The 13,317-nt window shown below is 36.7% G+C and overlaps 1 long non-coding RNA gene across 1 annotated transcript; it reads right to left on the bottom strand.

Moving 5' to 3' along the window:
- Positions 1-2,682: 2,682 nt before the first annotated feature.
- Positions 2,683-11,367, bottom strand: LOC120308265. Its single transcript, XR_005556812.1, has 2 exons — positions 11,253-11,367; positions 2,683-2,897 (listed from the first exon to the last, which is right to left on the bottom strand). It is a non-coding gene; the product is annotated as an uncharacterized LOC120308265 (long non-coding RNA).
- Between the last annotated feature and the right edge of the window lie 1,950 nt (positions 11,368-13,317).

The following is a 13,317-nucleotide window of genomic DNA, read 5'->3' as shown; positions in this document are numbered from 1 at the left end:
ATATTTGGTTGTTGTTGGTTTTTTTTGTTTGTTTTTTTTACTAATGGCTGCGTCTAATGGATAATTAGCCAGGAATCACATACCAGTAATTGACACAGTCATAGTTAAATCTAAAGTTAGGCATATTTTTTTCTTTCTGACACCTCCTTTTTTTTTCTCTCTTTTTCTCTTTTCCTTGATCTTAAAGGCAAAAGTCTTACAAAGCCCCTTAAAGACTCAAGAGACTTCCAAATGTTGTTACCAGATTGAAAAAGTTAAAGGGAACAAAGGGAACATAAGTCCATACTATAGGATTTCTAGAATTGTCTAAACGCTTACCACTAGCCTTAAGAGAGTTTCTACAGAGTGCTCTGTAATATTAAATAAAAGCGAAAAAAAAGAGAAGCGATTGGTTTTAGCCTCCACTGGTAGCCATAAGCACATTTGTTTCATTGGGTATTTACAATTACTGCCAGTAGCAAGAATGGCAGTAATAGAACAAGACACTCTTAGATGGCTAACTTCCCACTATCTGTTACCTGTTTGTAATGCAAAACATGCTCCATTTTGCTAGATATACTTTTAGAGGTTCTCATTGGGTTCTTTTGTGCCCAATGACACTACTTCCCTGAGGCTCAGGCCCTTTTTTATGACAGTACCAAAATTAAATCAAGGGGGAAAACAAGGAAGAGAAAGAAAATGAAAAGCAAATATTTCTACTTCTTTTCTCCAAAACAGTTGACTTATTTTATTTAAATTATTCTTTCATCATCCTATTTTTCCCTTTTCTTTTTGAATGCCAGAGGCACTGGCAAGGAGGATGGCACCTTTGGTGGGTGAAGTGAAGTAGACACAAGTGGGTATTCCCAACCTCACACAGCTCTAATTAAGAATAATTCTCAGTAATGGACTTTGGCTGCAGGCTAAATAAATACTGTTCTTGAATATTTTCATCTTAAATCTCACATAAATGTGCTAATTGAAAGTCTCACATCTTCTTCCAAATTGAATCCAACTCCATGTTCTTTGAATTATTTCCTTTCATGTCTATTGTTCAAGCAGCTTTGACTAATTCCACTGTAGTTAAAGATCTCTCACCATGAGCTTATGCTTCCATTTCTGCCCCCTCTAAGGAGATGTATTCTTAACCAGCCTAAAGCTGAAAACTGACACACAGACTATCTTGATTTTTGTACCTCATATTGAGCTGAGTTGTTTAAAAATAAACAGACTTAATAATATCCAAATCTTTCTCCTGGTGAATATTTAAGCACAATCAATTCTACCCAATAAAATCTAGAATCTTAAGATTTAGAATAACTGGTAGCAGTGGAATATGCCACCTGATAGCAAAATAAAATATTACGCACACTAGCAAATCTACTTGGGGAGGATATAAATAGGGTACCACAACTAAGAAGATCATGCCACTTATAATTGTCCAACAAAATTCACTTGTTAGAGGACATTCAGAAGAGGGTTTTTGAGATGACATAATCATTTACACAAGTGTGTGTAAAGAGACATCCCTTACAGATCTCTATCCCTTCTGAGTTTTAAAAATCACTAAGACTTTTCACTTGGTCCAGGAACAGACAGTGCCACCCTAACCCTAATCCTGATAAAGTGAGAGTATTATGCGGTTCCGTTATTAGCAGCTCTGTTCTGACTAATGGAGCTTTCCAAACAATCATGAAAGGTATGTTCCAGTACAACATGTTAGAGTAATTCAAACAGCATTAGTGAGCCTGATTTTGGATGAATTCAGTATCATGCAAGCTTTGTGTTTATATTTGTGCAAGACATCTCTCCTTTTTTTCTGCAGGTTCCCATCTGCTCTGTAGGTTCCCAAAGTTTCTAGAATACAACATGACGCTGATCAAGAAAGATTTATCTTTTTGCCCTGTCCTGTTTCAGGAGATAGTTCTGCAGATGAAGGGGATTTGGATTCCACCCTTTGAAAATAAATGTGTTGTTATTCAATCAAACCAAGATTTTGATTTGCATCACAAGGCAGCGCTGGGTTGTCTTTCATTTCCCATGATGGTTACAATGTGACATAATTATGTAAAAATATATTGTGAGGTTTAGTTACCAGTTGCTCAGAAAATTAATGAAGTATGAAGGTGGAATTGTTGCTTTGCAACATTAGTTGATGACAAGATTGCAACTGTTGCTGTTTCCTCAAAAGGAAGGACACACTTGAGTAAGACTGAGTTGACTGCTCTGTCCCTGGTCCAAGGGGAAAAAATGAAGCATGTGAGTATAGCTCTATCCCACAATTTAAATCAAACACTTTATTTTTTTTTCTGATCTATCTTTTTCTTTTTTCTTGCTCCCCTTGAGCCTTTAACTTGCTTCGGTTCTGTTGTGCTCCCACAGCAGATGGACTCCCTAGATGTTCTGCTGTTAATGTAGAAACTTTGGGGAATAGGGAATAACAAATAGATAGAAAAGCCTATTAAATAGCCTCCTGAGTAGCCTGGACAAAGATTCATTTCATCTTTGTGTATGTGTGTGTGTATGTGTGTGTGAGTGAGTGTGTGTGTATACATATAAATATACACACAAATGTAGGAATTATTGTTGCCTAACTAAGGCTACATTAGCATAACAAATTCCTGCAGAGTTTATACTTTTGCTGTTTAAAAAAAGGTAACAAAAAGCTTTAGTTACATGAAAGATGAGATTGCAAATCCAGAATTTATTTTATCTTGCAGCTCACTTTATTTTTGGTTTGAAAACAGCATTTTATTGAACTCCCCTTTCCTGAAGGTTAAAGGGAGGCTGGATGATTGTCTCTTGAGGATTTTACAGTGGCAGATTCTTTCACAGGCCGGAAGGATGAAGTAGAGGATCTCTAAGGTAACATCCCACCTGTATCTTCAATAATTGTGTCCAACATATGCAAGGTTAAACTGAAGATTTAAAATTAATATTTGTATCACTATTTGTAAAACAAAACAGAGAGAAGCAAAATTATGAACTCAGTTTCATCAAGGAATAAACCTTACACAGTAGAGTTTTGGTATGAAGGCTTTATGGTTGGCTTTAGATTGCAAGTGAGGGAAGCCAACTCTTTCCATCTATTGGTCCTAGCTAATCAATTATGCATTTTGGAACAATAGCCATTAGCAATCATTGAAAATGCAAATCAGCTTCCTTTAGCAAATTAACAAAAGACATTTATACTTTTTAGAGATACCAGGCTGAGTGAAATAATTACACACCATTCAAAACCACATTAAAATACAACCTAGTAAAAGCACCCAGCTAAAATAAGTTGAAATAATTCATGATACTGCCCTTTTATAAAGTTTTATTTGTATATTGATAGTATTAACAAATATTAGATGATGATAGATAGATAGATAGATAGATAGATAGATAGATAGATAGATAGATAGATAGATAGATGACAGCCATGTAATTCGATGGTTAAGATGCATTCTAAGATCTAAAAGATATCTATTAACTTTTACTGGACCAGCATATACTATAACTTTCAATAAAATTGGCCTTCACCCTACAGTGAACAATTTGGACTTTTAGTAACAACAATAACATACCCTCTCCCACTACTTACATAATATTTATTTTAGGTATTGGTATTTTGTATTCAATTGTAAAAGGGGGCTGGAAAGCTGATAGCCCAAGTTTGAGACCTGAGTGCTGCGCAATGGGGTGAGCTCCTGTTTCTGCTCCAGCTTCTGCCCACTGTGCAGTTTGAAAGCATGCAAATATGAATAGATTAATAGGTACCACTTTGGTGGCAAGATGCACCTTTGGCATATAGCCATGCTGACCACATGATCATAGAAAATCTCAGTCAAGAAACGGAGATGAGCACACCGCCCTAGTATTTGACATGACTGGACAGGGAAGACTTTACTTTTAATATTCAATTGCAGGACTTTGAAATAAATCATAGCTTCTAGAAAACTGAGAAGCAACATGGATATTTATTTGATAGGAATTCCATTCATCATTTTTTTCTCCACTACAGGGTTCAAAAACAAGCCAGTAACAAATGAAAGTGTGGTTGCTGATCTCTATTTAAACTAATAAATGGAACAATCTGGCAAAAGAAGCCAAATGTGTAACAATGTAGGAGTCAATTGTTTTTGCTTCCCAACTTACTTCTGTGCATTGACTGCAGTCCAAAGAAACATTGGAAACCAAGTTTCAGGTAGAAGTATGACTTCCCTGTTTTTCTAGTATCAAAAAGACTTGACATAAAAATCCTCCAAAGTCTTAGATAATCCCCAGATTTGTAAGGTTTTGCCACCTTATTTCTCTGGTTGTGGTTATGGGCCTTTAAACACAACCTGAGGCATGGGGAGACATGAAACCTGTCCAGAAATTTCATTCATCTTATTGAAACCAGCTTGGCTTCCTTCAAAATTCTGCACGTATTAGAGGGGAGAAATTGTGTAACGTTTCATCTATACTTCTGTTCAGTTTGGGATTTCCAAATGAATTACAGACTAAAATGCTACATTTTTTTTCTTTCCTCCCATTGAAGAGGGCAACAAAATCTTCACAGCTAACAATCTGCAGTTCCCAGAGATACTCATGATCATACTGCAGATATCTGGAGGCACAGTTTCCTATCATATCGAAACAAGAAAAACAGGAAACTTGTAGAGAAATTCAGGAGTAAATCCCCATGTCTTATATTGAAAAATAAAAATACAAAACCATTAAAAATATTAAAAATATCTTTAAGCAGCTGTTCTATACCTATGTTTCTCACTTCTAGTATATCTATCCCTGCACAAATGTCATTTCATAGATTCCCTAGGGATGGAAAAAATAGAAATAACCCATCAAATTTTAAAGTCTCTCTGTTTGAACATCCTGGATTTATTTGTGTGATATTTGGCAAAATCCACCCAAACATTAGGGAATCCTTTAATTGAATATATCATAAAGCTTCTTCAAAGAGTAAATAGCTCATTTAGTCAATGGGAAGATATCCAAAGGATCAGGATACTGAACTGAAACTACTGTTACTCAGAAATGAAACAAATAGAATATTGTCCAAATATTCCAAAGTTACGGTCATGTCTAATGACTTATTGTCATTAGTATTCCTTCCATATGTATTCCCAAATTCAAAATAGCATATGAAATTCATGCTTCCTTTCTCCATTTTTCTTCACAAAAGAATCCTCTGAATCATGTTCATCGAGAAATAATAGTTGGTATACAGCCCCCTTCCCCCCTCCCCCATGAGTTTCACAGCTGAGAGGAAATTTGAACCTCTTCTGAATAATAGTCTGGCATTAGAGGTAACACCATCAAATAATGACATCTGTCTGGAACACTGGAAGTTTTTAAGAAGAGACTGGACAGCCATTTGTCCGAAATGGTGTAGGGTTTCCTGCCTGAGCAGGGGGTTGGACTAGATGACCTCCAAGGTACCTTCCAACTTTACTATTATTATTATTATTATTATTATTATTATTATTATTATTATTATTATTATTATTATTATTATTATTATTATTATGATATCTGTCTATAATGACATCTGTCTATCTTGGAAAGGAATTGATAGATACAGTACTAATAATGTTATTAATTAATAAATTGAAAGCCAGTTTGGTTTAATGGTTAAGGCACCAGCTTAAGTGGTGGGTTAAGTTCAAGTCCCACTTCAGCCATGAAAGCCAGCTGGAAACTTTGGGCCAGTCACTCTCTCTCAGCCCAGATCACCTCATAGGGTAGCTGTTGTGGGGAAAATAGGAGGAGGAAGATGTGTTGGATACGTTTGCCACCTTGGATTATTTATAAAAAATGTTAAAGGCATGAAATAAATAAGTAAATAAGTAAATAAATAAGTAAATGAATGAATGAATGAATGAATGAAGCAAGCAACATTGGTTTGACAGATAGTAAAATCAGAGAAGGGGCAAGACAGCCAGATGTATATTTTAGCTTTGTCTGGAGTTTTCCAAATTAAGCAGCAATAATTCAGGGAGTTTTATTTGGATTCATTTAATATAAGCAGACATCTCCAGTAATCATGTAGAAGTCAAGTTATGTGGACTTCAGTTTTCAGAACGATACAGCCAATACCTTATTGCTATTTTTGCAAGTTGATGTCTACTTATCACAAGGATGGCCAGGTTAGAATGAGGTGCACAGAATGAGTGGAAACTGCTTCAGACCTCTGCTGAACCTGTGAAGGTCAACCATGGAAGGGGCAAAACAAGCAACTATAGGGACATTTGAGGTGGATTCACCTTTGCCTCCTACAGGGTTTTTACACACTGGCTTATGAACTTCCTTTTCAAAAGCCTTGTTAGAAATTCAATTGTTTTGTTTTTTTATATCAGAGTTCCTCTGTGAAAATCAGATGTACCTCAACTGAAATGCATTTTGGTGCTGTGTTATGCAGTTCACATGTATAAAATGCCACAGCTGTATTCAGTTGGGAATGACCTCTTTCTTACTTTTCAGATATCCTAAACACATTCCTGCTTAAAAGTACAATACTTCAGTTTCTTTCTAGAATCAGAGAAATAATAGGGCACTGTAGTGAGGTTGAAGTCTTTTATCTTTGTGCAGATTCAACCACAGTATTGATTCCTTATTGACCTAAGCTCTAAATATGGTTGTGGATCCCTCCCCCCCCCCCAGCCGCCCTTTACACAGTCTAAGGGATGGTTGAAGCAGCTATTCCTTTAATATTGATTTCTACAAAGGAAAAAAAAAGATACAGAATACCTTTGTGTCTGCAGTTGCTCTTAGTTGAAGAAAATATCTGGTTATGCATTTATGGCATTATAGCAAAAGTCTTAATTGGCAGCTTTCTCTCTTTGTCTGTCTGTTTCTGGCCATCTTTCTCTCTTTTAAAGCTTAGAAATAGGTTTGCTCAAATGTGTTATTGGTGTTAATGATATTTTTGAAGTGAGGCAAATTCATCAGCCTTTTTGAAGACTGCAAAGCTCTAAGATTAGATAGCCTTCGTGGACTTGCTGTGACAGTTTCTCAAATGTGGTCTTCTGAGCCTTTGAAATTGTAGTAACAACAACAACAACAACAACAACAACAACAACTGATGAGAAAACGGATCCCCCTTTGATTTGATGTTAAGAAGCTCCCTTCTAGTCTAAACTTTTGAATCAGGCTGGAATTTAGCAAATAAGAAATGTTATGATCTGTTTGATATTCATTTTCTACTTCTGTATGTCACAACATCAGATATTATAATAAATCATGTACAGATTGGCCATGGTCATATCTGTTGTATGTACAAATTGATGCAGAACCATAATTAGAGATAGCAACTGTGAAGGAGCAGGTGGCAAAACCAGAAATAAGTAAAAAAGGTTAGAAGAACAATGTTTGCATAGATGAAAATATAGAATATCATCTCTGTTTGATTATAATGAAACACAGATAAAGAGAAAATAACTAACAATTTAAATATCATTTTAGTTATAACAGTCATGACATTCATTTATAAATATAAATAGGAACCCATACCATTTTTTCTATAGATTGGAAGATTTAAAGTTGCAATAATGTTTTTATTTATGTGTGTAAGAGAGCACACGTGCCTTAAGGTAAGTTTCTGACTTTTGGCACTTGCCTAGACAATTTTTGACAATGCTTTTCAGAAATAGTTTGCCATTGCCTGCTTCCCAGGGCTGAAAGTGCGTGACTAGCCCAAGGTCACCCAGCTGCCTTTGTGCAGTGGGGAAGGGGGGTTAGTTTCTAGACCTATTTATTTATTTATTTTCTACAGCCATAAGCACTACACCAAATTACCCCTCAGTTTATTAATTGATAACACTGTTATTACTGTACCTTTTGAGTCCTTCTCAAGGACTTGGGATAGGCAGATGTTGTTTTTTGGTGGTGTTAAAGGTATCATCTCAGGATGTAAGCTGTTCTGAGTAAAGCTGCCTTTTGCAATTGATTGATGGTGTTGTCAGTGCTGATGGTATTCAAATGGTGCTCCAGTTGTTTTCAAATTGCACACAAGGCACTTATTACTATTAATACTACCTTTGCTTTCTTTCTGCCACAGTTATTCTATTTCTATTTGCAGGTCTTTGTAGTTTGTTATCTTTTTCAGTTCTTTCTCTTGTCTTCTGCTGTCTCCAGGGACTGCCATGTCTACTATCCAGACTTTTTTGTCTTTTTTGTCAACAACTGTTAAGTCTAGGGTGTTATGTGGCAGGCACTTATATGTTTGAATTCTAAAGTCCCAGAGCCTTTAGCCTGGAGCCTGTTGACTTCAACTCCCAGAATTCCCACTGGATTCAGGAATTCTGGGAGTTGACATCCACAAATTATAAAGGGGCCATAGTTCCCCACCTTTGCTTTTGCTTCTTCATTTTGCTAACTTATCATGCTGTTGTTTGCAGTCAGTTTGTGTGACCTTCCTGCAGCAGCTAACTAGGTGGTCCACTGCTTCTTCAACTTCTTTTTAGAGGTGACATTTGCTATCTGTTTCTGTCTTCTCAATTTTGGCTTTGCATGTATTTGTTCTTATGCCTTGGTCTTGTGCAACCAGAATTAGCTCCTCTGTCTCTTTTTTTCATTTTTTCTCTTTTGAGCCATTGCCAGGTTTTGTTATCTGCTTGGCCTGCTAGTTGTTTTGTTTTGTTTTGATGTATTGGCCATGTAATACTTTGCCTTGTCATGGTTTTTTTTTCTGTTCTTTGTTTGGTCTTTCTTTCCAATATTTTTTGGCGTGGCATACAGTATGATGTATGCCACCACTAAGACCACAATAGCTGTTTTATGCAATAATCTTTCAATTGATTTTAAGATCTTGATACTTTGTGATATTCTCTTATTTTTTTTGTCTTCTCATCTATTGTCTCCTGGTTTTGTTACATCAATAATAGCTTGACTTGGTTTGTTTTTACATGAAAGAGGATATTTTTTAATAGCCCAGATTCTGCCTTGATGTCAAGATGCACTGCAAAAATTGTGCTAGAATCCTGGTAATAAGCTGCACAACACTTTTGACTGTGCAACGTTGGTGGATTAGCAAAATGTTTAGCAGCCATTTTTGTTTGATTATTTGCATAAATGCCTTGCAGGGATTCACTCTAGCCTTTTAATTATGTTTCCACACATAAAATAAAGCTGTGTCCCATACTCACGTTCTACATACAAGAACAAATGAAAGAAGTGAAGGGAAAGGTGTGATGTCTATAAATGTGTGCAATTTACTGAAATATAAATTATAGAAAGAAGTCCAAAGAAAATGAAGTATCTTTAAGGCTATTCCAAATATATTTCACTCAGTTTATGTGTGTTATGTGATCTCACTTCAGATTCTGTTGGCCATGGTATATATAATATATAAAATAAGTGTTTGTGTTTGTGTGTGTCTCTCTCTCTGTTTGCATGTATTATGGAGGGCCACTTCATAACACATTTCTATTTTGTCACTTTTCCCTATCTTTAGTTTTATAAATATTTATGTTTAATCTTTATGTTTAAAGATCTCTTACATGAATGTCTGTTAGCTTTTCTTTATCCATTCCCATCATAGTATAAATTAATATGTTAATTTCAGTCTAACTTGTTATTGTTAAGCGTTTCAACTGTGACCAAAAAAACCCCCTAAATTAAAAATATGACTTTTCCACAGACATTTATGATTAAAATTCTTAATTTATGAAATGTAATCCTTTTTGGAAACTGGTGAGGGGGAGAAGTCAGGGAGAGGTTGTTTTATGTTCATTTGTTAATAAATGGGAAATATTTACAAGGCATCTTTTCACATGAGTTCTAAAATACATTTAACCAGATAAAATTCATAGGTGCAATACAACTTTTTAATGAAAAAATGATTTGGAATAAAGCAATCTTTAGTGGAAGTGCTGCATAATCAGAGTCCTCGTGTTATATGTGATAGAATATGAAAATGATGAAATAGGAGCCCTGGATTTGTAACATTGGATTATATTAATTCAATGCAATCCTAAGTATACAAATTAAATCTAATTTAGTTTTTGTCCAAGCCCTACCTACCTCTGAGACCAAGGCACTTAACATACTACTAAAGCTCATCCTCAGTCTCTCAAATGTTGAACACTCATTTTGTGCTTGCATGAAGATCTGTAGAGAAATAAATCATACGTACCACTCCTGAAGGGCGTTTCATACCTATATAGTAAATGCTAAAAGACCTTCTCCCTCATGCTTGTTGACCACACTGTCATACTTCCCAAAAAGGAATTCCTTGGAGGTTCTCAGCTTGGTGGTTGATCCCACAAAGATCAATTCTCCCCTCTTTCCCTTACCCTAGTTCAGGGCTTTTCAACCTTTTCACCCATTGTACCACTTTTAGGATATGGCAATATCCGAGTACCACCAGTAGCCTAGCAAGGTGTCAAAAACTTGATGACCAAAAAAAAAGGGGGGGGGGGAGTGATGAAGTAAAGGTAGTCCTCAACTTACAACAGTTCACTTAATAACTGTTTGAAGTTACAATGGCACTGAAAAAAGTGCCCCCCCAAGCTACAGCCAAGCAAGACACCTGCCTGCCCACTTGGCCACGCTCTTTCTTCCCGTCTGAGATTTCCATTGTTGTGAGCATTTCTGTTGAGGATTGGCAGTGGGGGTGGGATGGGGGTGTTTGGTTTTTATTCCCCACATCTGCTGGTTGTAGCAGGTTTTGGTCACTTCACATGACCCTGGGACACTGTGACCGTCATAAATATGAATCAGTTGCCAAGCATCTGAATGTAAATCACAAGAGCCTGGAGATGCTGCAACAGTCCAGCTGATCGATGCTTCTTCAGGGCTCAACAGAAGTGCCAGGATCAGTGCTGAGCTCCAGTTGAGTCTGGCGCTGATCCTGGCGCTTCCACTGAGCCCTGACAGCCCCGAAGAAGCACTGATCCTGGCACTTCCACTGAGCCCTGACAACCCTGCAGCTCCAGCTCCATCTCTCAATCAGGCTTGTGCGGTGCTGTCACCGCATCGGCTCATTCCCCTCCCCCACTACCACTTTTCTAGGATGGTCGCATACCTGCCAGGTGCCAATGTACCACAGGTGGTACCTCTACCATTGGTTGAAAAGCCCTGCCCTAGTTATTCAACACCTACATGTAGCCATTCTCCAGCAGTTTGGTGGTGTGGGGAGGTGTTGACATCATCAAACTGATGGTAGAATAACTTCTGATTGTTGGCTGTTTTTGGAATATCAAGGGAGTTGATGCATGGAAACATATTTTGGGAATGACTCCAGTCCTTTGGAAAGGCCTCCTGTTTGAGTTTAGATCTACTCTTACCTTGATCCTTTACACTCCTTGTGGAGGGCATTTGGGTCATGACACTTCTTTGTTTGGCATTGTATGTTTTAGGGAATTAATGATTCTCTGTATCTTTGTACTGGATTTTGTTTTTGTGGGTCTTTCTCCTTCTATTTCTCCTCTTCCTCCTCCTCCTCCTCCTCCTCCTCCTCCTCCTCTTCCTCTTCTTCTTCTTCTTCTTCTTCTTCTTCTTCTTCTTCTTCTTCTTCTTCTTCTTCTTCTTCTTCTTCTTCTTCTTCTTCCTCCTCCTCCTCCTCCTCCTCCTCCTCCTCTCCTTCCCCCTCCTCCTGTAGTTGTAAGCTACTAAGTATTTGCTAGATAGTAACAGAGTAAAGATTAAATCAACAAGTAAACACATTTCCAAGAATGATCCTAGTATACAGGCTGGTTGTTGCTAATTAATCTGTCTTTTCAGGTAATAATTTTATATTATTTAATTCATTTTCCCTTCTTTGCCCAGAGTGGAGAGAATGATGTACTCCTGATCCACTATAGTAAGAGGTCTTCAATAAGATTTCTTCTAGAGTTGTGATTATGGTTGGTAATTGGCTAGTTGGTAGCCACTATTGTACCATATTGATGTTATACCTCGTATAGGATGATGGACTGTTTCCATCCATCTAATATTCATGGGGTTAATAAATCTATCTCTCTGTTCATTTACTGTTTTTCATGCATGGAAACATACATTTAATTATGAGATAGTGTTTTACAACTGTGTATATATGTGTGGGTGTATTTGTAAAACATATTTTCTAAATATATTTTCTTTTAAAGTATGATTTTGAAAATAAATATTCATCCTTTTCATGTCCTCCATGGGTTTTAAACAATTCCCATCACCCAACCAAGCCAAACATTAATTGTTCTGGCCGGATGTAATACAGCTTGAGGGCACCAGCTTAACATAAATTAATACAGTTGGGAATGTAGGATTTGTGGCCCCTCAGTCTTCCTGCACTGCCATCCCCTGTGAGGATTTCCATCAGTAATGCAAAGCTCATAATAAAACTTTTTGAAACACAACATTTAAAAAAAAAACCCACAAGTGAATGAAGTCCTTTGTCTATCAGACAACTGTGGGGAAAGGAAAAAAGAAATAACTACCAATAACTTTTTTACAACACAGTTATCATTTATCCTAGTACCAAAATCCATTCAACCTTGTTTATACAGGTTACATAGTCATAAAAGTTCAAGCAGCCATAAAAATTGCTGTTGAAGATAAATTAGCAATAAGTAAAAACTGAAGCCCAAACAAAAATCCAGGCTTCTAAAATGTATACTTTAAATTAATTTGAGATTATTAATTTCATAAAAGACCAGAAGGAGAAGAGAGAAAGCTGAAAGAAAAATAGAACTATCTTGATTCAGCTATCTTGATTCAGCTATCTTGAAAAGTAAAAGATAAGATCCACCTTGGAAAATATGCTCAAGTAGCTTTTCAACACTGCAATTCTGATTGCTTTCATGTCCCAGAACCACCTTCTGCTCTGGATGAGACCTTCTTGAGATAAAGTCAATACATTCTGTTTGGTTCATGGATCCAAGTTATTCTATCATTTGAGATTCCAAAGCCTTGCAGCATCCAGCATTTGGATATGAATTTTGATGTACTGTTTAATGCTATTTTTGTAACAATTCAGTCTGCTTTAGTAGAATAAACTGTTGTTAAGGACAAACAATTATCTTATGGATGCCAGACCAGGCAGTACATAAATTTTAATGATTATTTTCAGTGGCAGGAGAGAGAATCTTAAGATCAATGCACACCCAAAACTGGTAAAAATTTCCCTCTTATAAAACTAGTGTTGGGGGGGAGTGGGGATGAATTAAATGGGAGTGAGTTGGATGAGAGGGAATGAGAATTTCCTCTGAATTTATAATTAGGCAAGGATAAGAGGGAGAAGTCAGAAGGTGGCTGTGAGGTGGCTGTATTTTTTTAATTGTTTTTTTTTTAAAGTTGCTTGCAGGAAGTATCAAGTGCCCCAGAAGAATCTGCAAGGGGAAGGACCACTCCCCAGTCAGAGCAAACAGGCAGGTC

Source organism: Crotalus tigris, unplaced genomic scaffold, assembly GCF_016545835.1.
Source record: "Crotalus tigris isolate CLP2741 ecotype Arizona unplaced genomic scaffold, ASM1654583v1 scf7180000017890.1996003, whole genome shotgun sequence".
NCBI classification, from domain to species: domain Eukaryota; kingdom Metazoa; phylum Chordata; class Lepidosauria; order Squamata; family Viperidae; genus Crotalus; species Crotalus tigris.
The sequence above is the reverse complement of the archived record's forward strand: the minus strand, read 5'-3'. Positions and strand labels throughout refer to the sequence as shown.